The sequence below is a fragment of the Arachis hypogaea genome, chromosome 11 (genome assembly GCF_003086295.3).
Source record: "Arachis hypogaea cultivar Tifrunner chromosome 11, arahy.Tifrunner.gnm2.J5K5, whole genome shotgun sequence".
In the NCBI taxonomy this organism is placed as follows: Eukaryota; Viridiplantae; Streptophyta; class Magnoliopsida; order Fabales; family Fabaceae; genus Arachis; species Arachis hypogaea.
In genome coordinates, this window is record NC_092046.1 from 26,320,539 (window position 1) to 26,331,776 (window position 11,238).

The window sequence follows — 11,238 nt, forward strand, 5'->3', positions numbered from 1 at the left end:
TTTGTTATTATTTCGTGTCTTATCATAATAATGTTAGTCTAACTTTATTTACTTTTACTTGCTTTAAGTGACATGGCAGGTGACATGGGTAGGGGATGATGTGATAGCGGACGAGGTAGTGACATGTACTTTTTTATGTGGGAGAAGCTGGGATAATTACATGTAGTGTACTTGTAATTTAGTTTTGACGATTTAATATTTTTCTATTTCTATTGTTTCGTTGTACTTTACTTTTAAAAAGTCCTGTAAATTTACTATTTATTCTGTTTTAGTTTGAACACAAACTCTTTTATATCAATTACTACCTATATTAAAATTTAATCCCATAATAGGTATTCAAATAAATAGGTAAGGACCCAATATATATGTATATATTATTTATAAGAACCGCACGCCGTCGGTAAATTATGTTTAAAATAAATATATACATATTTTTTAATTTTATCGACGGTGTATCCATCAGTAATATTCAATTAATATTTTATTTTTTTTATTTTTTATTGTGATTATTATTGATAGCTAAGTTGTCAGTACAATGAAAAAATATTTTCTCACGCCGTATTTTACTAAGAGTCAATCGTCGTCATTAATATTGGTTGGAATTTACTAATAGTTGCTTCATCGACGATCTCTTATCGATAGTTAATCCATCAGTAAAAGTCGCATCTCTTGTAGTAATCTTTAAAGATAAGATTTTATTAATTTGTTATGTAAAAAGTAAGATTTTATTAATTTGTTATGTAAAATCTACAAAATTGTATATCAGATTTAGGATAATTCAGTGTAATTCACTACAAGAAAAATGCTGAAAACCGTCGGATTTAGCGTCGAACATTAATGACGATTTTTCCATTAGATTTATCGTCAGAATTGACAATAAATTTGTCACCCTAAAATATTACCGTCAGAGTTGATGTTTCGACGGTAAAATTTGGAGGAAAAAAAATAAATTTTGGCATGCTAGTTACCATCGGATTTGCCGACGAGTAAATCCGACGTTGAACCTTGTTTACTGAAATGCTGTATTTTGTTAACACGCACTATGTTACCATCAGATTAATCCACCGATAAATCCGACAGTAATTGTGCCCTAACTTTGAACCGCAAAACCTCTTTCCCTTCATTTCGAAATTGGTTTCTCTCTCTAATCTCTCACCTTTCTCTCACTCTAACTTCTTAGTCTCTCTCTAGCCTCCTGCCGCCGCTGCAAAGGCTGCCGCCCCTGCTCGAAATGCCCCGTTCTTTGTTTTCTATTCCCACTGCTGCTCAAATCGCCCATTTCTGTTCCAGGTTTTCTCTCTTCTCTCTTCTAATTAGTTTAATTACATTAATTTTTGTTTTAGTTGATTTTATGTAGTTAGGAGATTTCATTGAATCTTTTTTCATGTGGTTTAATTTCTGGATAATTAATCTTAATTTCATTTAGTTAGTTAATTTTTAGTAATTAGTTTAGATAGATTAATTTCTGTTGTAGATGTATGATCCCGATTTTCGAAAATTAAATAATAAGTTATTTATTATTTATTATATTTATTATAAATTTGAAATTTTAGTAATTGAAAAATAATGAGAATTTTATATACCATATTTTGAATATTTGAATCTTGATACTTATTTATGATTTTAAAGGAAGTTAATTTGATTATCTCTAATTCTTGGATTAGAGTATTTATTTAAAAATAATTTTTAAATTGATGAATAAATAGTATTTTTATATATAATTATTGTTTGATTAAATTGGTTTTCAATTACTATATTACCCCTAATTTTATTAGAAATTACCAAAATTACCCTTATACCTAATTTTTACCCAAAACCCTAATTTTGAAAAACACACATACGAACCACTCCCTCACCACACTCACACCGTCAGTCTTCCTCACAGCACACACACACACATATACACGAGCTAAGGAAGGAAGGAGGGAGTGGCACCAGCTGACGATTAGATTCTTGCTAGTAAAGAATTTTATAAGAATAATCATGTTGTAAGTACAGTTTCTAAACCAACAGAGAATCCTTTCGTACAAAAGTTTTGGTTGTCACTTAAGCAAACCCAATAAAATTTATAACCAAAGTATTTAAACCTCGGGTCGTCTCTCAAGAAATTGCATGGAAGTATGATTTATTATTGGTTATGAAATTGTATCTTTTTGGGTTTTTGAAATAGGAAACAGGAAAATAAATTGGCAGGAAATTAAATTAATAACTAAAAAAATTCTTGGCAAGGTATGAGAACTGAAAATCCCGTCCTAGTTATCCTTATCAGGTGTGATGAGAATTCTTATTGCTCCCACTTATTTAACCCTTACTAAATAAAGGAAAGTCAAGTGGACTAATCAATTTGATTCCTCAAGTCCTAGTCAACTCCTGTGGAAAGACTAGCTTTAGAGGGATCCAAATCAATCAACAATTTCCAATTTTCAATCAACAGCTGAGTTTGACAACTCAAGTGTCACCAATTACTCAACCAAAGCCAAAAAGGGAAAAATATACTCGAATAAAAATTCCTTTTCATCAATTAAAGCTAAGAATATCATAGATCTGAAATACCTGGAATTTTATTGAATAGAAAATAAAATTAAACATAGGAATCCATAAACCAAATTGGCAACATCAAGTAATCAACTAAAGTAATAGAATGAATAAAAGTAGAGGATAAATTAAATTAAAGGAACATTGAACCTGGATTGAAGAAATAACCATACTCTAAGAGTAATCCTAATTCTAAACACCTAAGACCTAGAGAGAGGAGAGAGCATCTCTCTCTAGAAAACTACATCTAAATCCTAAAATTGTGAATAATGAATGTTGTATTGTTTGAATGAATGGATTCTCCCATTTTATAGCCTCTAATCTGTGTTTTCTGGGCCAAAAACTGGGTCAGAAACAGCCCAAAAATCGCCGGGGACGAATTCTGGTCCGTACAGGTCGCTGATTTTTTTCAAAACCACGCATGCGCGAGGATTCACACGTGCGTATCACTTATCTTCAGGGAAACCATAGCATATTATATATCATTTCAAAGCCCCGAATGTTAGTTTTCCAACGCAACTGGAACCGCCTCTTTTGGACCTCTGTAGCTCAAGTTATGGTCGATTGAGTGCGAAGAGGTCAGGTTGGACAGCTTTAGCAGTTCCTTCAGTTTCTTGTATTCCTTCCACCTTTGCATGCTTCCTTTCCATCCTCTAAGCCATTCCTGCCCTATAATCTCTGAAATTACTTAACGCACATATCACAGCATCGAATGGTAATAAGAGAGGATTAATATTAGCAAATATAAGGCCAAAGAAGCATGTTTTCAATCATAGCATAAAATCAGGAAGGAAAATGTAAAACATGCGAATTGTATGAATAAGTGTGAGAATAATGGGTAAAATCCACTAGATTAAGCACAGGATAAACCCTAAAAATGGGGTTTATTATCCTCCCCACACTTAAACATTAGCATGTCCTCATGCTAAGATCAAGAGAAGCTATAAGAGAGTGAAGGGGAATGGTAAAACTTATGAAATGCAACCTATCTATATGAATGCAACTAAATGCAAAATGTTTCTACCTACTTGGTTAAAAGTAAACAAATCCTTCAAGAACAAATATGAACTGGATTTCACTAATTCAAATCATAAAATAAAGTACAAGTGGACTTGCAGAAGAAAATAGCTCATGAAAGCCGGGAACAAGGAATCGAGCATCGAACCCTCACTAGAAGTGTATGCACTCTAATCGCTCAGGTGTTTAAGGTTTGATCTCTCAATTCTCTACTAATCTTGCTTTCTAAGGCTTGCTTTTCTTCTACCAATCAACAAAAGTTTAATGCACAAATACACAAATCAAGAGGTCTTTTAAGGGTTGTAATGGGGTTAGGGTTAAGGTAGGATTGTATTTGGTCAAGTGGACTAAAATCTGAATCCTTAATTAACTTAAACTTTTCACCTAACTTAGGACAATCCATGTAATTACAATACAAAATCTAACTACCCATTTACTATGTTTACTACATATTCATGCATCCGATTTTGAGTACAGTACATATGTATTGCTTTCACCATTTACTTTGGGGCATGTTGTCCCCTTTTTACTTATTTGCTCTTTTTTTTATTTTTCTCCTTTATTTTTCTTTTCTTTTCTTTTTATTTATTTATTTATTTATATATATATATTTTTTTTCTTTTGTTTTTCTCAATGCATATGATTAAATTATTGAATGCATGAATATGTCCTAAACATTTCTTTCACATTTTCATAAAGATATATAACACCCAATTCTTAAACCAAATGTTTCCAAACCCACTTTTCCACACACTTAATTCATGAGCACTCTCACTAGTCTAAGCTAACCAAGGATTCAAATTAAGGACATTATTATTTTCTACTTAGAGTTAATGATGTGCTAAAGTAAAGAACAAAGGGGTAAAATAGGCTCAAAATTGATTTACAAGGGATAATGAAAGGATAAGGCAATATGGGTATGTAAGCTCAGTGAAACAATGCCTCAATCATATAAGTGCATGCATACATCAAACCATAGAAATATAGAATTAAGCAAGACAAAGATCACAATTTTAGAGAAAAAACACACACCAAAAATAAAATATTGGTTGGTAAAATGCAACCAATCAAATAAGCTCAAAATCTTACTAGTTTTGTGTGTTCGAGCTCTAAACCATGTTCCAAAATAAAATTTCTTCAAACAAGTTTAATAAAAAGTTTTAATTTAAATTAGTGAAATGCTCTAAAAAGTTTCTTGAAAAAGAAAATATTACTTCAACCAAGTAGTGGTAAAATATGCACAAAATCAAACAATCATGCAATCAAACATGCAAATGCAACAATGAACAAACAAAGAAAATAAAATATTGGTGTTGAGAAGAAAATAACTAACCCACGGAAGTCGGTATCGACCTCCCCACACTTAAAGATTGCACCGTCCTCGGTGCATGCAGAGATGTACTAGTGGACGGGTGGCTCCGCAGCTAGTGCTCTTTTTGTTCCTTTCCTTGCCGATGGTTTGGGAGTAACTTTCTCTTTACCCTTCTTGGTGGTCATCCTGAAAAGGGAAAAAGAAAGTAACTTTTAAAGCTAAGGGTTAAAGTAAGGAAGGGGATGGTACAAGTGATAATCAATGCACGGTAAAGAAGGATGTCGTTAACACATGGTCGCGACTATATGTGAGAAGTTCATCAATGGAAATATAGCAAGTGCATGTGATGGCAAGTAGATGCAAGATGTTTATTGGCATGCTGGCAAAGGCATGAGTAGCATAGATCAAGCATCAAATGCCCAATTTGATTACCAACTCTTTCAAACTAACAACCTGTTTGTATTGACAATTATTTTTAATGAATTATATATAAAAAAAGGTTTTGTGAAAAACAAACATTAGAGTAGAAGAATAAAATAATTAAATATGCACAATGCCATATGGGCTTTTTCACAAACACTTAGCATGCATGGTAAATATGTTATGGAAAGTATTGAATTTGAACATGCAAATAACCCTAAAATAATTAATAATTGTCAAACAACTTCTAAACAATCCACAAGAAATTATAGAAGAAAATAATCACCCAATTAAATTTCTAAAACCAATTAAAATAATGTAAAAAGAAAAAGAAAGAAAAAGAAAACATATATAATTAAAGGAAAAAGAATAAGAAGAAGAAAACATAAATAAAAATAATGATGGAAAGATAAGAAGGGAAGAAGGAAAGAAAAGAACCTTGATGATGATGATAAAGGAAGAAAGTAAAAAGTGAGAAAGAGTAAAGAAGGATAAAGGAAGAAGAAAGAAATAAGAAGGGAGAAGAAAAATTAGGATTTGGGGAAGAAAAGATAAGATATCTGGCGCTGATTTGGATAGGCTGTGCGGCGCATGCGACGCAGACGCGTGGAGCACGCGTTCACATGGTTGGCATTATTTTCAGATGACGCAGATGCGTCAGGGACGCTGGCGCACGAAATTGTGATCTCTGAAATGGCGCCAAAAACTTGGTACGCACGATCGTAATCTCAACTCTTTTCACAACTCCGCACAACTAACCAGCAAGTGCACTGGGTCGTCCAAGTAATAAACCTTAAGTGAGTAAGGGTCGATCCCATGAATATTGTCGGCTTGAAGCAAGCTATGGTCATCTTGTAAATCTCAGTCAGGCAGATTTAAATGGTTATGAGGTTTTGGGAATTAAAACATAAATAATATATAAAATAAGATAGAAACTTATGTAATTCATTGGTGGGATTTCAGATAAGCATATGAAGATGCTTTGTTCCTTCTGAACCTCTGCTTTCCTACTGTCTTTATTCAATCATTTGTACTCCTTTCCATGGCAAGCTGTATGTTGGGGGATCATCGTTGTCAATGGCTACTGATGAGCGGATAATTTATACGCTTTTTGGCATTGTTTTTACATAGTTTTTAGTATGATTTAGTTAGTTTTTAGTATATTTTTATTAGTTTTTAAATAAAAATCACATTTCTGGACTTTACTAGGAGTTTGTGTGTTTTTCTGTGATTTCAGGTAATTTCTGGCTGAAATTGAGGGACTTGAGCAAAAATCTGATTCAGAGGCTGAAGAAGGACTGCAGATGCTGTTGGATTCTGACCTCCCTGCACTCGAAATAGATTTTCTGGAGCTACAGAAACTCAATTGGCACGCTCTAAATTGCGTTGGAAATTAGACATCCAGGGCTTTCCAGAAATATATAATAGTCCATACTTTGCCCGAGTTTTAACGACACAAACTGGCGTTCAAACGCCAACTTCCTGCCCTATTCTGGAGTTAAACGCTAGAAACAGGTTGCAAATCAGAGTTAAACGCCATAAACAGGCTACAACCTGGCGTTTAACTCCAAAAAGAGTCTCTACACATGAAAGCTCAATGCTCAGCCCAAGCACACACCAAGTGAGCCCGGAAGTGGATTTCTGCATCATTTACTCATCTCTGTAAACCCTAGTAACTAGTTTAGTATAAATAGGACTTTTTACTATTGTATTTTAATCTTTAGTTCATCTTTAGATCATTTTGTTAATATTTTAGATTATATTGTACATGTTTAGGGGGCTGGCCATTCGGCCATGCCTGGACCACTTTCACTTATATATTTTTCAACGGTGGAGTTTCTACACCCCATAGATTAAGGTGTGGAGCTCTGCTGTTCCTCATGAATTAATGCAAAGTACTATTGTTTTTCTATTCAATTCAAGCTTATTCTCATTCCAAGATATTCACTCGTACTTCAACCTGATGAATGTGATGATCTGTGACACTCATCATCATTGTCGCCTATGAACGTGTGCCTGACAACCACTTCCGTTCTATCTGCAATAGCTTGAGCGTTTATCTCTTGGGCTCCTGGTTCAGATCAGAGTCTTCGTGGTATAAGCTAGAATTATTGGCGGTCATTCTTGAGATCCGGAAAGTCTAAACCTTGTCTGTGGTATTCCGAGTAGGATCTGGGATGGGATGACTGTGACGAGCTTCAAACTCACGAGTGCTGGGCGTAGTGATAGACGCAAAAGGATCAACGGATCCTATTCCAACATGAGTGAGAACCGACAGATGATTAGTTGTGCGGTGACAACGCATTTGGACCATTTTCATTGAGAGGACGAGAAGTAGCCATTGATGACGGTGATGCCCAACATACAGCTTGCCATGGAAAAGAGTATGAATGATTGGATGAAAGCAATAGGAAAGCAGAGGTTCAAAAGCAACAAGCATCTTCATACGCTTATCTGAAATCCCACCAATGAATTACATAAGTATTTCTATTTTATTTTATTTATATTTTAATTATCAAAATCCCATAACCATTTGAATCCGCCTGACTGAGATTTACAAGGATGACCATAGCTTGCTTCAAGCTGACAATCTTCGTGGGATAGACCCTTACTCACGTAAGGTTTATTACTTGGACGACCCAGTGCACTTGCTGGTTAGTTGTGCGAAGTTGTGAAGAAGAATTGAGATTATGATAGTGCGTACCAAGTTTTTGGCGCCATTGAGATCATAATTTCGTGCACCAAGTTTTTGGCGCCATTGCCGGGGATTGTTCGAGTTTGGACAACTGATGGTTCATCTTGTTGCTCAGATTAGGTAATTTTATTTTATTTTTAAGCTTTTTATTTCTTATTTTCGAAAAATACAAAAAAAAAAATTCTTCTTTTTCGTTCTTCCCAAAATAATTTTCGAAAAAATACAAAAAAAATTAATAAAATCATAAAAACCAAAAATTTGATGTTTCTTGTTTGAGTCTAGTGTCAATTTTTAAGTTTGGTGTCAATTGCATCTTTTTAATTTCCTAAAAATTTTCAAAAATTCATGCATTGAGTTTTGTTCTTCATGATCTTCAAGTTGTTCTTGATGATCTTCTTTGTTTGATCTTTGCATTTTTATGTTGTGTCTTTTCTTGTTTTTCATATGCATTTTCAATTTGTTAGTGTCTAAACATTGAAAATTTCTAAGTTTGGTGTCTTGCATGTGTTTCTTTTCTTTAAAATCTTCAAAAATAAAGTCTTGATGTTCATCTTGATCTTCAAAGTGTTCTTGGTGTTCATCTTGATATTCAAAGTGTTCTTGCATGCATTATGTGTTTTGATCTTAAATTCTCATGTTTTGAGTCTTCTTATTGTTTTTCTCTTTCTTCATTAAAAATTCAAAAATCAAAAAAATATATTTCCCTTATTCTTCTCATAAATTTCGAATATTTGAGTTGACTTATTCAAAAATTTTTAAAATTTAGTTGTTTCTTATAAGTCAAGTCAAATTTTCGATTTAAAAATCCTATCTTTTCTAAACTTTTTCAAAAATCAAATCTTTTTCAATTTTCTTCTTAATATTTTCGAAAATTTCAAAATGATTTTCAAAATCTTTTTCTAATTTTTATTTCATATTTTCCAAAAATCTCACTAACATTTAATATGATTGGTTCAAAAATCTCAAGTTGTTACTTGCCTATTAAGAAAGGTTCAATCTTTAAATTTTATAATCATATCTTTTAGTTTCTTGCTAGTCAAGTAATCAACTTCAATTTTCAAAATAAAATCTTTTTAAATTTCTTTTTTTTTATTTTTTTCAAAATGATTTTCAATCATATCTTTTTCAAAATCAATTTCAAAATCCTTCTCTAACTTCTTATCTTTTCAAAATTGATTTTCAAATCTTTTTCAATTAACTACTTGACTTTTTGTTTGATTTTAAAAGTTTTCTATTTCACTCATATATTTTTCAAAACCACCTAACCAATTTTCCTTCTCTAACTTTCGAAAACTCCTCCCCACTTCTTCAAAATACCTTTTAATTAACTAATTGTTTTAAATTTTAATTTAATTTTATTTCTCTTTTTAATTTTAGAATTCTAACTAATAATTAAGATAAAAACAAAAATATTTTCCTTTTATTCTTTTTAAATTCAAAATTCTCTATCTCTCATCTCTTTTTATTTATTTATTTATCTACTAACACTCCTCTTCAACTCAAAATTCGAACCCCCTCTTCTTCTCTGTGTTCGAATTTTTCTCTTCTCCTTCTTCTATTCTTCTCTTCTTCTACTCACATAAAGGAATCTCTATACTGTGACATAGAGGATTCCTCTTCTTTTTTGTTCTCTTCTTTTTCATATGAGTAGGAACAGGGATAAAGACATTCTTATTGAAGCTGATCCTGAACCTGAAAGGACTCTTAAGAGGAAACTAAGAGAAGTTAAAGCACAACCCTCTGGAGAGGACCTGACAGAAATTTTTGAAAAAGAAGGAGACATGGCTGAACCAAATAACAACAATGCCAACAATACAAGGAAGATGCTTGGTGACTTCATTGCACCTTCTTCTGACTTCTGTGGAAGAAGCATCTCAATCCCTGCCATTGGAGCAAACAACTTTGAGCTTAAGCCTTAATTAGTTTCTCTAATGCAACAGAATTGCAAGTTTCATGGACTCCCAATGGAAGATCCTCATCAGTTTTTAGCTGAATTCTTGTAAATCTGTGACACTGTCAAGACCAATGGAGTTGATCCCGAGGTCTATAGGCTTATGCTTTTCCCTTTTGCTGTAAGAGACAGAGCTAGAACATGGTTGGATTCACAACCTAAGGATAGCCTGAACTCTTGGGATAAGATGGTCAGTGCCTTCCTGGCCAAATTCTTTCCACCTCAAAAGATGAGCAAGCTTAGAGTGGAAATCCAAACCTTCAGACAGAAGGAAGGAGAATCCCTCTATGAAGCTTGGGAAAGATACAAACAACTGATCAAAAGATGTCCTACTGACATGCTTCCAGAATGGAGCATCATAAGTATATTCTATGATGGTCTGTCTGAGTTGTCAAAAATGTCATTGGACCATTCTGCAAGAGGATCTCTTTTATGATTTTTCAGATTATCAATAACATTTCTCCTTTTTCATCATTCTTTCAAGAGCCAACAATTTTAACATTCATAAACAACAAATTCAAAAATATGCACTGTTCAAGCATTCATTCAGAAAACAAAACGTATTGCCACCATATTAAAATAATTAAACTAATTTCAGGATATAATTCGAAATCATGTACTTCTTGTTCTTTTGCAATTAAAATATTTTTCATTTAAGAAAGGTGATGGATTCATAGGACATTCATAGCTTTAAGGCATAGACACTAATGATCATGTAATAAAGACATAAACATAAATAAACATAAAGCATAGAGAACAAAAAACAGAAAAGAGTAAATAGACAAGGAGATTAAGGAACGGGTCCACCTTAGTGAGGGTGGCGTCTTCTTCCTCTTGAAGAACCAATGGTGCTCTTGAGCTCCTCTATGTCTCTTCCTTGCCTTTGTTTCTCCTCCCTCATAGCTCTTTGATCTTCTCTAATCTCATGGAGAACGATGGAGTGCTTGAAGAATGAATGATTGACGGTTTAGAATTCAGAATAAATTCCCGTTGCAAGTATAGTTTCTAAACCAAGCAATCATCCTTTCTTATAAACGTTTTGGTTGTCACAAGTAACAAACCCAATAAAATTTATAAACCAAAGTATTCAAACCTCGGGTCGTATTCTCAAGGAATTGCAGGGAGGTGTTCTTATCATTAGTTATGGAAAACAGTGTTTTTGGGTTTTGAAAGGTTTGAACAAGGAAAATAAATTGCAGGAATTAATAAATTAATATCTAATAAAACTCTTGGCAATTTATGAAAATTCGGAAGTCCTATCCTAGTTATCCTTATGAGAATTGAGTTTAATCCCACTTAGTTAACCTT

The 11,238-nt window shown here is 33.1% G+C and overlaps 1 non-coding gene across 1 annotated transcript; it reads right to left on the minus strand.

Moving 5' to 3' along the window:
- Positions 1 to 10,165: 10,165 nt before the first annotated feature.
- Positions 10,166 to 10,273, minus strand: LOC112725221 (small nucleolar RNA R71). Its single transcript, XR_003164343.1, has one exon. It is a non-coding gene; the product is annotated as a small nucleolar RNA R71 (small nucleolar RNA).
- Between the last annotated feature and the right edge of the window lie 965 nt (positions 10,274 to 11,238).